Source organism: Macaca nemestrina, chromosome Y, assembly GCF_043159975.1.
Source record: "Macaca nemestrina isolate mMacNem1 chromosome Y, mMacNem.hap1, whole genome shotgun sequence".
Taxonomy (NCBI): domain Eukaryota; kingdom Metazoa; phylum Chordata; class Mammalia; order Primates; family Cercopithecidae; genus Macaca; species Macaca nemestrina.
Window position 1 is genome coordinate 15,460,079 of NC_092146.1, and position 14,353 is coordinate 15,474,431.

The following is a 14,353-nucleotide window of genomic DNA, read 5'->3' on the forward strand; positions in this document are numbered from 1 at the left end:
CAGTGCAGATTGCAATCAAACAGTGTTAGCAAACGGGTCAGTGAAAAGGTGCGTGGAAGTCTAGGAGTCGCATTCACATGTCACAATGCAGTTTCTCCGAAGGCTTCTTTCCAGTTTGTATCTGAGGACGTTTCTCTTTTCACCATATCCCTCCGTGGGCTCCCAAGAGTGGTGTAAGCCTTTGAAATGAACTCACACGTCACAAAGCTGTTTCTCAGAAAGCTGCACTCCGGTTTTTCTCGGAGGATATTCCCTTTCTCCCCACACTCTCCAAACCCATCCGAAATATCGGTTCTCAGAATCCACAAAAACAGCGCTGGGGAACGGCTCCAAGAAACAGTGATGTAACTCGGTCAGATGAAGTCACGTATCTGAAAGCAATTTCTGAGGAAGCTTCTGTCATTTTTATCTGAGGATACTTCCTTTGTCACGGTAAGCTGCGTAGCTCCAAGAAGTCTCCCATTGCGGATTTCAAGGAAACGGTCTTGTCAAACTCATCACTGAAGAGCAAAGTGTAACTCTGTGAGGTGCACTCACACAGCGCAATGCAGTTTCTCACAAAGCTTCTTGCCAGTGTGCATCTGAGGCTATTTCCTTTTCACCGGAGCCCTCAATGAGCTCCCAAATATCGCTTTGCAAATTCCACGAGAACAGTCTTCGCGAAGGGCTTCAGGAGGAGAAAGCTGCAATTCTGTGAGATGAATTCACAGATCACAAAGAAGTTTCTCAGAAAGCTTCCCTCTCCTTTGTAACGGAGGATATTTCCTTTGGCCCCGTAGTCCTCAAAGGGGTCTGAAATATCAGTTTCCAGATTCCACAGAAACAGGGGTAGCCAACGGCTCCATGAAGCACAGGTGTAATTCAGTGAGTTGAAGTCACACATCACAAAGCAGTTTCTCAGAAAGCTTCTATATTTTTGTTTTCGAGCTGAGGTTATTTGTGGTCTCGGAGCTCCACTGTGTGTCTTAGAGCAGGTTCTGCGAAAACACTGTTAGCAAGCTTCTCCATGGAAACAATGATAGAACTCTGTGAGCCGAATTCACCCACAGCAAAGGAGTTTCTGAGGAGAAACTCCTTTGAGTTTCTGAGGAGAATCCTCCCTGCGGATTTGTCTGAGTCTCGAGATTTCACGATTCACCATGGGATTCAACGCTATCCAAGATATCACTCGTGAGATTCTACACACACAGTGCTAGCAAACTCCTCCAGGAAGGAGTGGTGTAACCCTGTGAAATGAATTCACACATCACGAAGCAGTTTCTCAGAGAGCTTCCTTCCGGTTTTTCTCGGAGGATAGTTCCTGTCCCCCTATACTCTTCAAGCCCATCCGAAATTATGAGTTCTCAGAATCCACAAAAACCGTGCTAGGAAACGGCTCCAAGACCCAGTGATGCAACTCCGGGAGCTGAAGTCTCGTATCTGAAAGCAATTCCCGAGGAAGCTTCTTTCATTTCTTATCTGAGGATATTTCCTTTGTCACCGTAAGCTGCATAGCGCTGAGAAGTATCTCGTCGCAAACTTCAAGAAAACGAGGTGCTGGCAAACTGATCACTGAAGAGAAAAGTGTAACTCCGTGAGGCGCATTCACACACCGCAAGGCAGTTTCTCAGAAAGCTTCTTTCCGGTTCTTATCTGAGGATATTTTCTGTTCCCCGTAGCCCACAATGAGCTCCCAAAGATCACTTTGCAGAATCCACGGCAACGGTGTTAGCAAACCGCTACGAGAAGGTAAAGGTGAATCTCTGTGTGGTGGATTCAACATCACAGAGCAATTTCTGAGACAGCTTCTTTCTAGTTATTATCGGAGGATGTCTCCGTGTTCACCATGGGCCTCAATGCGCCCCCAAATATCACTTTGCAGATTCCACGGAAACAGTGTTAGCGAACGGCTTCCTGAAGACTCGGTTGTAACTCTGTGTGATGAATTCACGTATCACAGAGAAGTTTCTCACGCAGCTTCGCTCACGTTTTGCATCGAGGGTATTTCAGCGTAGGCCTGAATTCGAACCAAAGTAGCCCTCCTCAGGTTCCTCAAAGACCGTGTTAAATGACTCTTCCATGAAAGGGGCGTGTAACTCTGTGAGATGAATTCTCACATCACAATCCAGTTTCTAAGACAGCTTCTTTCTCATTTTATCTGAGGATATGTCCTCTGTAAGCTTCATTGCGCTAAGAAATATGCCATGGCAGATTTCAGGAAAACTGTGTTAGCAAGTTGATCACTGAAGAGAAAACTGTAACTCCGTGAGTTGCATTCACACATCCCGACGCCGTTTCTCAAAACACTTCTTTCCTGTTTTTGTCTGAGGACATTTCCCTTTTCACCATAGGCCTCAATGAGCTCCCAAATATCCCTTTGCGGAATCCATGAAAACAGTGTTAGCATACTGCTACAAGATGGTAAAGGTGACGCTCCGTGTGGGGAATTCAACATCACAAAGCAATGTCTGAGACGGCTTCTCTCTAGTTATCATCTGAGGACGTTTCCGTTTGCACCATGGGCCCTGAATGCGCCCCCAAATATCGCCTTGCAGATTCCAGGAAAACAGTGGTAGCAAACTGCTTCCTGAAGATTCAGCTGTAACTCTGTGTGTTGAATTCACGTAGCACAGAGAAGTGTCTCACAAAGCTTCTCTCACGTTTTTAATTGGGGATATGTCCTTCCTCAGCGTAGGCCTCAATTCCATCCAAAGTAGCCCTTCTCGGGTTCCTGAGAGACAGTGTTAAACGACTGCCCCACGAAACGCCGGTGTGACGCTGGGAGATCATTTCACACATCGCAAACCAGTTTCTAAGAAAGCTTCTTTTCATTTGATCTGAGGGGATTTCCTTTGTCCCCGTAAGCTTCATTGCGCTAAGAAGCATCCCAAGGCAGATTTCAAGGAAACTGTGTGAGCAAACTGGTCACTGAAGAGAAAAGTGTCACTCTGGGAGTTGCATTCGCACATCGCAACGCAGTTTCTCAGAACGCTTCCTTCCAGTTTTTATCGGAGGCTATTTCCTTTTCCCCGTAGCCCTCAATGAGCTCCCAAATATCACTTTGCGGAATCCAGGAAAACAGTGCTAGCCAACTGCTACAAGAAGGGAAGGTGAATCTCTGTGTGGTGAATTGACACATCACAAAGCAATTTCGGAGACAGCTTCTTTCTCGTCACGACCTGAGGATGTTTCCGTTTTCACCGTGGGCCCTCAGTGCGCTCCCAGATAGCACTATGCAGATTCCACGGAAACGGTGTTAGCAAACTGCTTCGTGAAGACTAAGTGGGAACTCTGTGAGATGAATTCACGTTTCACTGAGAAGTTTCTCACAAAGCCTCTTTCCAGTTTTCATTTCACGATAGTTCCTTGGTCACCATGAGCTTCATTGCGCTGAGAAATAGCCCAGTGCAGATTGCAATCAAACAGTGTTAGCAAACGGGTCAGTGAAAAGGTGCGTGGAAGTCTAGGAGTCGCATTCACATGTCACAATGCAGTTTCTCCGAAGGCTTCTTTCCAGTTTGTATCTGAGGACGTTTCTCTTTTCACCATATCCCTCCGTGGGCTCCCAAGAGTGGTGTAAGCCTTTGAAATGAACTCACACGTCACAAAGCTGTTTCTCAGAAAGCTGCACTCCGGTTTTTCTCGGAGGATATTCCCTTTCTCCCCACACTCTCCAAACCCATCCGAAATATCGGTTCTCAGAATCCACAAAAACAGCGCTGGGGAACGGCTCCAAGAAACAGTGATGTAACTCGGTCAGATGAAGTCACGTATCTGAAAGCAATTTCTGAGGAAGCTTCTGTCATTTTTATCTGAGGATACTTCCTTTGTCACGGTAAGCTGCGTAGCTCCAAGAAGTCTCCCATTGCGGATTTCAAGGAAACGGTCTTGTCAAACTCATCACTGAAGAGAAAAGTGTAACTCTGTGAGGTGCACTCACACAGCGCAATGCAGTTTCTCACAAAGCTTCTTGCCAGTGTGCATCTGAGGCTATTTCCTTTTCACCGGAGCCCTCAATGAGCTCCCAAATATCGCTTTGCAAATTCCACGAGAACAGTCTTCGCGAAGGGCTTCAGGAGGAGAAAGCTGCAATTCTGTGAGATGAATTCACAGATCACAAAGAAGTTTCTCAGAAAGCTTCCCTCTCCTTTGTAACGGAGGATATTTCCTTTGGCCCCGTAGTCCTCAAAGGGGTCTGAAATATCAGTTTCCAGATTCCACAGAAACAGGGGTAGCCAACGGCTCCATGAAGCACAGGTGTAATTCAGTGAGTTGAAGTCACACATCACAAAGCAGTTTCTCAGAAAGCTTCTATATTTTTGTTTTCGAGCTGAGGTTATTTGTGGTCTCGGAGCTCCACTGTGTGTCTTAGAGCAGGTTCTGCGAAAACACTGTTAGCAAGCTTCTCCATGGAAACAATGATAGAACTCTGTGAGCCGAATTCACCCACAGCAAAGGAGTTTCTGAGGAGAAACTCCTTTGAGTTTCTGAGGAGAATCCTCCCTGCGGATTTGTCTGAGTCTCGAGATTTCACGATTCACCATGGGATTCAACGCTATCCAAGATATCACTCGTGAGATTCTACAAACACAGTGCTAGCAAACTCCTCCAGGAAGGAGTGGTGTAACCCTGTGAAATGAATTCACACATCACGAAGCAGTTTCTCAGAGAGCTTCCTTCCGGTTTTTCTCGGAGGATAGTTCCTGTCCCCCTATACTCTTCAAGCCCATCCGAAATTATGAGTTCTCAGAATCCACAAAAACCGTGCTAGGAAACGGCTCCAAGACCCAGTGATGCAACTCCGGGAGCTGAAGTCTCGTATCTGAAAGCAATTCCCGAGGAAGCTTCTTTCATTTCTTATCTGAGGATATTTCCTTTGTCACCGTAAGCTGCATAGCGCTGAGAAGTATCTCGTCGCAAACTTCAAGAAAACGAGGTGCTGGCAAACTGATCACTGAAGAGAAAAGTGTAACTCCGTGAGGCGCATTCACACACCGCAAGGCAGTTTCTCAGAAAGCTTCTTTCCGGTTCTTATCTGAGGATATTTTCTGTTCCCCGTAGCCCACAATGAGCTCCCAAAGATCACTTTGCAGAATCCACGGCAACGGTGTTAGCAAACCGCTACGAGAAGGTAAAGGTGAATCTCTGTGTGGTGGATTCAACATCACAGAGCAATTTCTGAGACAGCTTCTTTCTAGTTATTATCGGAGGATGTCTCCGTGTTCACCATGGGCCTCAATGCGCCCCCAAATATCACTTTGCAGATTCCACGGAAACAGTGTTAGCGAACGGCTTCCTGAAGACTCGGTTGTAACTCTGTGTGATGAATTCACGTATCACAGAGAAGTTTCTCACGCAGCTTCGCTCACGTTTTGCATCGAGGGTATTTCAGCGTAGGCCTGAATTCGAACCAAAGTAGCCCTCCTCAGGTTCCTCAAAGACCGTGTTAAATGACTCTTCCATGAAAGGGGCGTGTAACTCTGTGAGATGAATTCTCACATCACAATCCAGTTTCTAAGACAGCTTCTTTCTCATTTTATCTGAGGATATGTCCTCTGTAAGCTTCATTGCGCTAAGAAATATGCCATGGCAGATTTCAGGAAAACTGTGTTAGCAAGTTGATCACTGAAGAGAAAACTGTAACTCCGTGAGTTGCATTCACACATCCCGACGCCGTTTCTCAAAACACTTCTTTCCTGTTTTTGTCTGAGGACATTTCCCTTTTCACCATAGGCCTCAATGAGCTCCCAAATATCCCTTTGCGGAATCCATGAAAACAGTGTTAGCATACTGCTACAAGATGGTAAAGGTGACGCTCCGTGTGGGGAATTCAACATCACAAAGCAATGTCTGAGACGGCTTCTCTCTAGTTATCATCTGAGGACGTTTCCGTTTGCACCATGGGCCCTGAATGCGCCCCCAAATATCGCCTTGCAGATTCCAGGAAAACAGTGGTAGCAAACTGCTTCCTGAAGATTCAGCTGTAACTCTGTGTGTTGAATTCACGTAGCACAGAGAAGTGTCTCACAAAGCTTCTCTCACGTTTTTAATTGGGGATATGTCCTTCCTCAGCGTAGGCCTCAATTCCATCCAAAGTAGCCCTTCTCGGGTTCCTGAGAGACAGTGTTAAACGACTGCCCCACGAAACGCCGGTGTGACGCTGGGAGATGATTTCACACATCGCAAACCAGTTTCTAAGAAAGCTTCTTTTCATTTGATCTGAGGAGATTTCCTTTGTCCCCGTAAGCTTCATTGCGCTAAGAAGCATCCCAAGGCAGATTTCAAGGAAACTGTGTGAGCAAACTGGTCACTGAAGAGAAAAGTGTCACTCTGGGAGTTGCATTCGCACATCGCAACGCAGTTTCTCAGAACGCTTCCTTCCAGTTTTTATCGGAGGCTATTTCCTTTTCCCCGTAGCCCTCAATGAGCTCCCAAATATCACTTTGCGGAATCCAGGAAAACAGTGCTAGCCAACTGCTACAAGAAGGGAAGGTGAATCTCTGTGTGGTGAATTGACACATCACAAAGCAATTTCGGAGACAGCTTCTTTCTCGTCACGACCTGAGGATGTTTCCGTTTTCACCGTGGGCCCTCAGTGCGCTCCCAGATAGCACTATGCAGATTCCACGGAAACGGTGTTAGCAAACTGCTTCGTGAAGACTAAGTGGGAACTCTGTGAGATGAATTCACGTTTCACTGAGAAGTTTCTCACAAAGCCTCTTTCCAGTTTTCATTTCACGATAGTTCCTTGGTCACCATGAGCTTCATTGCGCTGAGAAATAGCCCAGTGCAGATTGCAATCAAACAGTGTTAGCAAACGGGTCAGTGAAAAGGTGCGTGGAAGTCTAGGAGTCGCATTCACATGTCACAATGCAGTTTCTCCGAAGGCTTCTTTCCAGTTTGTATCTGAGGACGTTTCTCTTTTCACCATATCCCTCCGTGGGCTCCCAAGAGTGGTGTAAGCCTTTGAAATGAACTCACACGTCACAAAGTTGTTTCTCAGAAAGCTGCACTCCGGTTTTTCTCGGAGGATATTCCCTTTCTCCCCACACTCTCCAAACCCATCCGAAATATCGGTTCTCAGAATCCACAAAAACAGCGCTGGGGAACGGCTCCAAGAAACAGTGATGTAACTCGGTCAGATGAAGTCATGTATCTGAAAGCAATTTCTGAGGAAGCTTCTGTCATTTTTATCTGAGGATACTTCCTTTGTCACGGTAAGCTGCGTAGCTCCAAGAAGTCTCCCATTGCGGATTTCAAGGAAACGGTCTTGTCAAACTCATCACTGAAGAGAAAAGTGTAACTCTGTGAGGTGCACTCACACAGCGCAATGCAGTTTCTCACAAAGCTTCTTGCCAGTGTGCATCTGAGGCTATTTCCTTTTCACCGGAGCCCTCAATGAGCTCCCAAATATCGCTTTGCAAATTCCACGAGAACAGTCTTCGCGAAGGGCTTCAGGAGGAGAAAGCTGCAATTCTGTGAGATGAATTCACAGATCACAAAGAAGTTTCTCAGAAAGCTTCCCTCTCCTTTGTAACGGAGGATATTTCCTTTGGCCCCGTAGTCCTCAAAGGGGTCTGAAATATCAGTTTCCAGATTCCACAGAAACAGGGGTAGCCAACGGCTCCATGAAGCACAGGTGTAATTCAGTGAGTTGAAGTCACACATCACAAAGCAGTTTCTCAGAAAGCTTCTATATTTTTGTTTTCGAGCTGAGGTTATTTGTGGTCTCGGAGCTCCACTGTGTGTCTTAGAGCAGGTTCTGCGAAAACACTGTTAGCAAGCTTCTCCATGGAAACAATGATAGAACTCTGTGAGCCGAATTCACCCACAGCAAAGGAGTTTCTGAGGAGAAACTCCTTTGAGTTTCTGAGGAGAATCCTCCCTGCGGATTTGTCTGAGTCTCGAGATTTCACGATTCACCATGGGATTCAACGCTATCCAAGATATCACTCGTGAGATTCTACACACACAGTGCTAGCAAACTCCTCCAGGAAGGAGTGGTGTAACCCTGTGAAATGAATTCACACATCACGAAGCAGTTTCTCAGAGAGCTTCCTTCCGGTTTTTCTCGGAGGATAGTTCCCGTCCCCCTATACTCTTCAAGCCCATCCGAAATTATGAGTTCTCAGAATCCACAAAAACCGTGCTAGGAAACGGCTCCAAGACCCAGTGATGCAACTCCGGGAGCTGAAGTCTCGTATCTGAAAGCAATTCCCGAGGAAGCTTCTTTCATTTCTTATCTGAGGATATTTCCTTTGTCACCGTAAGCTGCATAGCGCTGAGAAGTATCTCGTCGCAAACTTCAAGAAAACGAGGTGCTGGCAAACTGATCACTGAAGAGAAAAGTGTAACTCCGTGAGGCGCATTCACACACCGCAAGGCAGTTTCTCAGAAAGCTTCTTTCCGGTTCTTATCTGAGGATATTTTCTGTTCCCCGTAGCCCACAATGAGCTCCCAAAGATCACTTTGCAGAATCCACGGCAACGGTGTTAGCAAACCGCTACGAGAAGGTAAAGGTGAATCTCTGTGTGGTGGATTCAACATCACAGAGCAATTTCTGAGACAGCTTCTTTCTAGTTATTATCGGAGGATGTCTCCGTGTTCACCATGGGCCTCAATGCGCCCCCAAATATCACTTTGCAGATTCCACGGAAACAGTGTTAGCGAACGGCTTCCTGAAGACTCGGTTGTAACTCTGTGTGATGAATTCACGTATCACAGAGAAGTTTCTCACGCAGCTTCGCTCACGTTTTGCATCGAGGGTATTTCAGCGTAGGCCTGAATTCGAACCAAAGTAGCCCTCCTCAGGTTCCTCAAAGACCGTGTTAAATGACTCTTCCATGAAAGGGGCGTGTAACTCTGTGAGATGAATTCTCACATCACAATCCAGTTTCTAAGACAGCTTCTTTCTCATTTTATCTGAGGATATGTCCTCTGTAAGCTTCATTGCGCTAAGAAATATGCCATGGCAGATTTCAGGAAAACTGTGTTAGCAAGTTGATCACTGAAGAGAAAACTGTAACTCCGTGAGTTGCATTCACACATCCCGACGCCGTTTCCAAAACACTTCTTTCCTGTTTTTGTCTGAGGACATTTCCCTTTTCACCATAGGCCTCAATGAGCTCCCAAATATCCCTTTGCGGAATCCATGAAAACAGTGTTAGCATACTGCTACAAGATGGTAAAGGTGACGCTCCGTGTGGGGAATTCAACATCACAAAGCAATGTCTGAGACGACTTCTCTCTAGTTATCATCTGAGGACGTTTCCGTTTGCACCATGGGCCCTGAATGCGCCCCCAAATATCGCCTTGCAGATTCCAGGAAAACAGTGGTAGCAAACTGCTTCCTGAAGATTCAGCTGTAACTCTGTGTGTTGAATTCACGTAGCACAGAGAAGTGTCTCACAAAGCTTCTCTCACGTTTTTAATTGGGGATATGTCCTTCCTCAGCGTAGGCCTCAATTCCATCCAAAGTAGCCCTTCTCGGGTTCCTGAGAGACAGTGTTAAACGACTGCCCCACGAAACGCCGGTGTGACACTGGGAGATCATTTCACACATCGCAAACCAGTTTCTAAGAAAGCTTCTTTTCATTTGATCTGAGGAGATTTCCTTTGTCCCCGTAAGCTTCATTGCGCTAAGAAGCATCCCAAGGCAGATTTCAAGGAAACTGTGTGAGCAAACTGGTCACTGAAGAGAAAAGTGTCACTCTGGGAGTTGCATTCGCACATCGCAACGCAGTTTCTCAGAACGCTTCCTTCCAGTTTTTATCGGAGGCTATTTCCTTTTCCCCGTAGCCCTCAATGAGCTCCCAAATATCACTTTGCGGAATCCAGGAAAACAGTGCTAGCCAACTGCTACAAGAAGGGAAGGTGAATCTCTGTGTGGTGAATTGACACATCACAAAGCAATTTCGGAGACAGCTTCTTTCTCGTCACGACCTGAGGATGTTTCCGTTTTCACCGTGGGCCCTCAGTGCGCTCCCAGATAGCACTATGCAGATTCCACGGAAACGGTGTTAGCAAACTGCTTCGTGAAGACTAAGTGGGAACTCTGGGAGATGAATTCACGTTTCACTGAGAAGTTTCTCACAAAGCCTCTTTCCAGTTTTCATTTCACGATAGTTCCTTGGTCACCATGAGCTTCATTGCGCTGAGAAATAGCCCAGTGCAGATTGCAATCAAACAGTGTTAGCAAACGGGTCAGTGAAAAGGTGCGTGGAAGTCTAGGAGTCGCATTCACATGTCACAATGCAGTTTCTCCGAAGGCTTCTTTCCAGTTTGTATCTGAGGACGTTTCTCTTTTCACCATATCCCTCCGTGGGCTCCCAAGAGTGGTGTAAGCCTTTGAAATGAACTCACACGTCACAAAGCTGTTTCTCAGAAAGCTGCACTCCGGTTTTTCTCGGAGGATATTCCCTTTCTCCCCACACTCTCCAAACCCATCCGAAATATCGGTTCTCAGAATCCACAAAAACAGCGCTGGGGAACGGCTCCAAGAAACAGTGATGTAACTCGGTCAGATGAAGTCACGTATCTGAAAGCAATTTCTGAGGAAGCTTCTGTCATTTTTATCTGAGGATACTTCCTTTGTCACGGTAAGCTGCGTAGCTCCAAGAAGTCTCCCATTGCGGATTTCAAGGAAACGGTCTTGTCAAACTCATCACTGAAGAGAAAAGTGTAACTGTGTGAGGTGCACTCACACAGCGCAATGCAGTTTCTCACAAAGCTTCTTGCCAGTGTGCATCTGAGGCTATTTCCTTTTCACCGGAGCCCTCAATGAGCTCCCAAATATCGCTTTGCAAATTCCACGAGAACAGTCTTCGCGAAGGGCTTCAGGAGGAGAAAGCTGCAATTCTGTGAGATGAATTCACAGATCACAAAGAAGTTTCTCAGAAAGCTTCCCTCTCCTTTGTAACGGAGGATATTTCCTTTGGCCCCGTAGTCCTCAAAGGGGTCTGAAATATCAGTTTCCAGATTCCACAGAAACAGGGGTAGCCAACGGCTCCATGAAGCACAGGTGTAATTCAGTGAGTTGAAGTCACACATCACAAAGCAGTTTCTCAGAAAGCTTCTATATTTTTGTTTTCGAGCTGAGGTTATTTGTGGTCTCGGAGCTCCACTGTGTGTCTTAGAGCAGGTTCTGCGAAAACACTGTTAGCAAGCTTCTCCATGGAAACAATGATAGAACTCTGTGAGCCGAATTCACCCACAGCAAAGGAGTTTCTGAGGAGAAACTCCTTTGAGTTTCTGAGGAGAATCCTCCCTGCGGATTTGTCTGAGTCTCGAGATTTCACGATTCACCATGGGATTCAACGCTATCCAAGATATCACTCGTGAGATTCTACACACACAGTGCTAGCAAACTCCTCCAGGAAGGAGTGGTGTAACCCTGTGAAATGAATTCACACATCACGAAGCAGTTTCTCAGAGAGCTTCCTTCCGGTTTTTCTCGGAGGATAGTTCCTGTCCCCCTATACTCTTCAAGCCCATCCGAAATTATGAGTTCTCAGAATCCACAAAAACCGTGCTAGGAAACGGCTCCAAGACCCAGTGATGCAACTCCGGGAGCTGAAGTCTCGTATCTGAAAGCAATTCCCGAGGAAGCTTCTTTCATTTCTTCTCTGAGGATATTTCCTTTGTCACCGTAAGCTGCATAGCGCTGAGAAGTATCTCGTCGCAAACTTCAAGAAAACGAGGTGCTGGCAAACTGATCACTGAAGAGAAAAGTGTAACTCCGTGAGGCGCATTCACACACCGCAAGGCAGTTTCTCAGAAAGCTTCTTTCCGGTTCTTATCTGAGGATATTTTCTGTTCCCCGTAGCCCACAATGAGCTCCCAAAGATCACTTTGCAGAATCCACGGCAACGGTGTTAGCAAACCGCTACGAGAAGGTAAAGGTGAATCTCTGTGTGGTGGATTCAACATCACAGAGCAATTTCTGAGACAGCTTCTTTCTAGTTATTATCGGAGGATGTCTCCGTGTTCACCATGGGCCTCAATGCGCCCCCAAATATCACTTTGCAGATTCCACGGAAACAGTGTTAGCGAACGGCTTCCTGAAGACTCGGTTGTAACTCTGTGTGATGAATTCACGTATCACAGAGAAGTTTCTCACGCAGCTTCGCTCACGTTTTGCATCGAGGGTATTTCAGCGTAGGCCTGAATTCGAACCAAAGTAGCCCTCCTCAGGTTCCTCAAAGACCGTGTTAAATGACTCTTCCATGAAAGGGGCGTGTAACTCTGTGAGATGAATTCTCACATCACAATCCAGTTTCTAAGACAGCTTCTTTCTCATTTTATCTGAGGATATGTCCTCTGTAAGCTTCATTGCGCTAAGAAATATGCCATGGCAGATTTCAGGAAAACTGTGTTAGCAAGTTGATCACTGAAGAGAAAACTGTAACTCCGTGAGTTGCATTCACACATCCCGACGCCGTTTCTCAAAACACTTCTTTCCTGTTTTTGTCTGAGGACATTTCCCTTTTCACCATAGGCCTCAATGAGCTCCCAAATATCCCTTTGCGGAATCCATGAAAACAGTGTTAGCATACTGCTACAAGATGGTAAAGGTGACGCTCCGTGTGGGGAATTCAACATCACAAAGCAATGTCTGAGACGGCTTCTTTCTACTTATCATCTGAGGACGTTTCCGTTTGCACCATGGGCCCTGAATGCGCCCCCAAATATCGCCTTGCAGATTCCAGGAAAACAGTGGTAGCAAACTGCTTCCTGAAGATTCAGCTGTAACTCTGTGTGTTGAATTCACGTAGCACAGAGAAGTGTCTCACAAAGCTTCTCTCACGTTTTTAATTGGGGATATGTCCTTCCTCAGCGTAGGCCTCAATTCCATCCAAAGTAGCCCTTCTCGGGTTCCTGAGAGACAGTGTTAAACGACTGCCCCACGAAACGCCGGTGTGACGCTGGGAGATGATTTCACACATCGCAAACCAGTTTCTAAGAAAGCTTCTTTTCATTTGATCTGAGGAGATTTCCTTTGTCCCCGTAAGCTTCATTGCGCTAAGAAGCATCCCAAGGCAGATTTCAAGGAAACTGTGTGAGCAAACTGGTCACTGAAGAGAAAAGTGTCACTCTGGGAGTTGCATTCGCACATCGCAACGCAGTTTCTCAGAACGCTTCCTTCCAGTTTTTATCGGAGGCTATTTCCTTTTCCCCGTAGCCCTCAATGAGCTCCCAAATATCACTTTGCGGAATCCAGGAAAACAGTGCTAGCCAACTGCTACAAGAAGGGAAGGTGAATCTCTGTGTGGTGAATTGACACATCACAAAGCAATTTCGGAGACAGCTTCTTTCTCGTCACGACCTGAGGATGTTTCCGTTTTCACCGTGGGCCCTCAGTGCGCTCCCAGATAGCACTATGCAGATTCCACGGAAACGGTGTTAGCAAACTGCTTCGTGAAGACTAAGTGGGAACTCTGGGAGATGAATTCACGTTTCACTGAGAAGTTTCTCACAAAGCCTCTTTCCAGTTTTCATTTCACGATAGTTCCTTGGTCACCATGAGCTTCATTGCGCTGAGAAATAGCCCAGTGCAGATTGCAATCAAACAGTGTTAGCAAACGGGTCAGTGAAAAGGTGCGTGGAAGTCTAGGAGTCGCATTCACATGTCACAGTGCCGTTTCTCCGAAGGCTTCTTTCCAGTTTGTATCTGAGGACGTTTCTCTTTTCACCATATCCCTCCGTGGGCTCCCAAGAGTGGTGTAAGCCTTTGAAATGAACTCACACGTCACAAAGCTGTTTCTCAGAAAGCTGCACTCCGGTTTTTCTCGGAGGATATTCCCTTTCTCCCCACACTCTCCAAACCCATCCGAAATATCGGTTCTCAGAATCCACAAAAACAGCGCTGGGGAACGGCTCCAAGAAACAGTGATGTAACTCGGTCAGATGAAGTCACGTATCTGAAAGCAATTTCTGAGGAAGCTTCTGTCATTTTTATCTGAGGATACTTCCTTTGTCACGGTAAGCTGCGTAGCTCCAAGAAGTCTCCCATTGCGGATTTCAAGGAAACGGTCTTGTCAAACTCATCACTGAAGAGAAAAGTGTAACTCTGTGAGGTGCACTCACACAGCGCAATGCAGTTTCTCACAAAGCTTCTTGCCAGTGTGCATCTGAGGCTATTTCCTTTTCACCAAAGCCCTCAATGAGCTCCCAAATATCGCTTTGCAAATTCCACGAGAACAGTCTTCGCGAAGGGCTTCAGGAGGAGAAAGCTGCAATTCTGTGAGATGAATTCACAGATCACAAAGAAGTTTCTCAGAAAGCTTCCCTCTCCTTTGTAACGGAGGATATTTCCTTTGGCCCCGTAGTCCTCAAAGGGGTCTGAAATATCAGTTTCCAGATTCCACAGAAACAG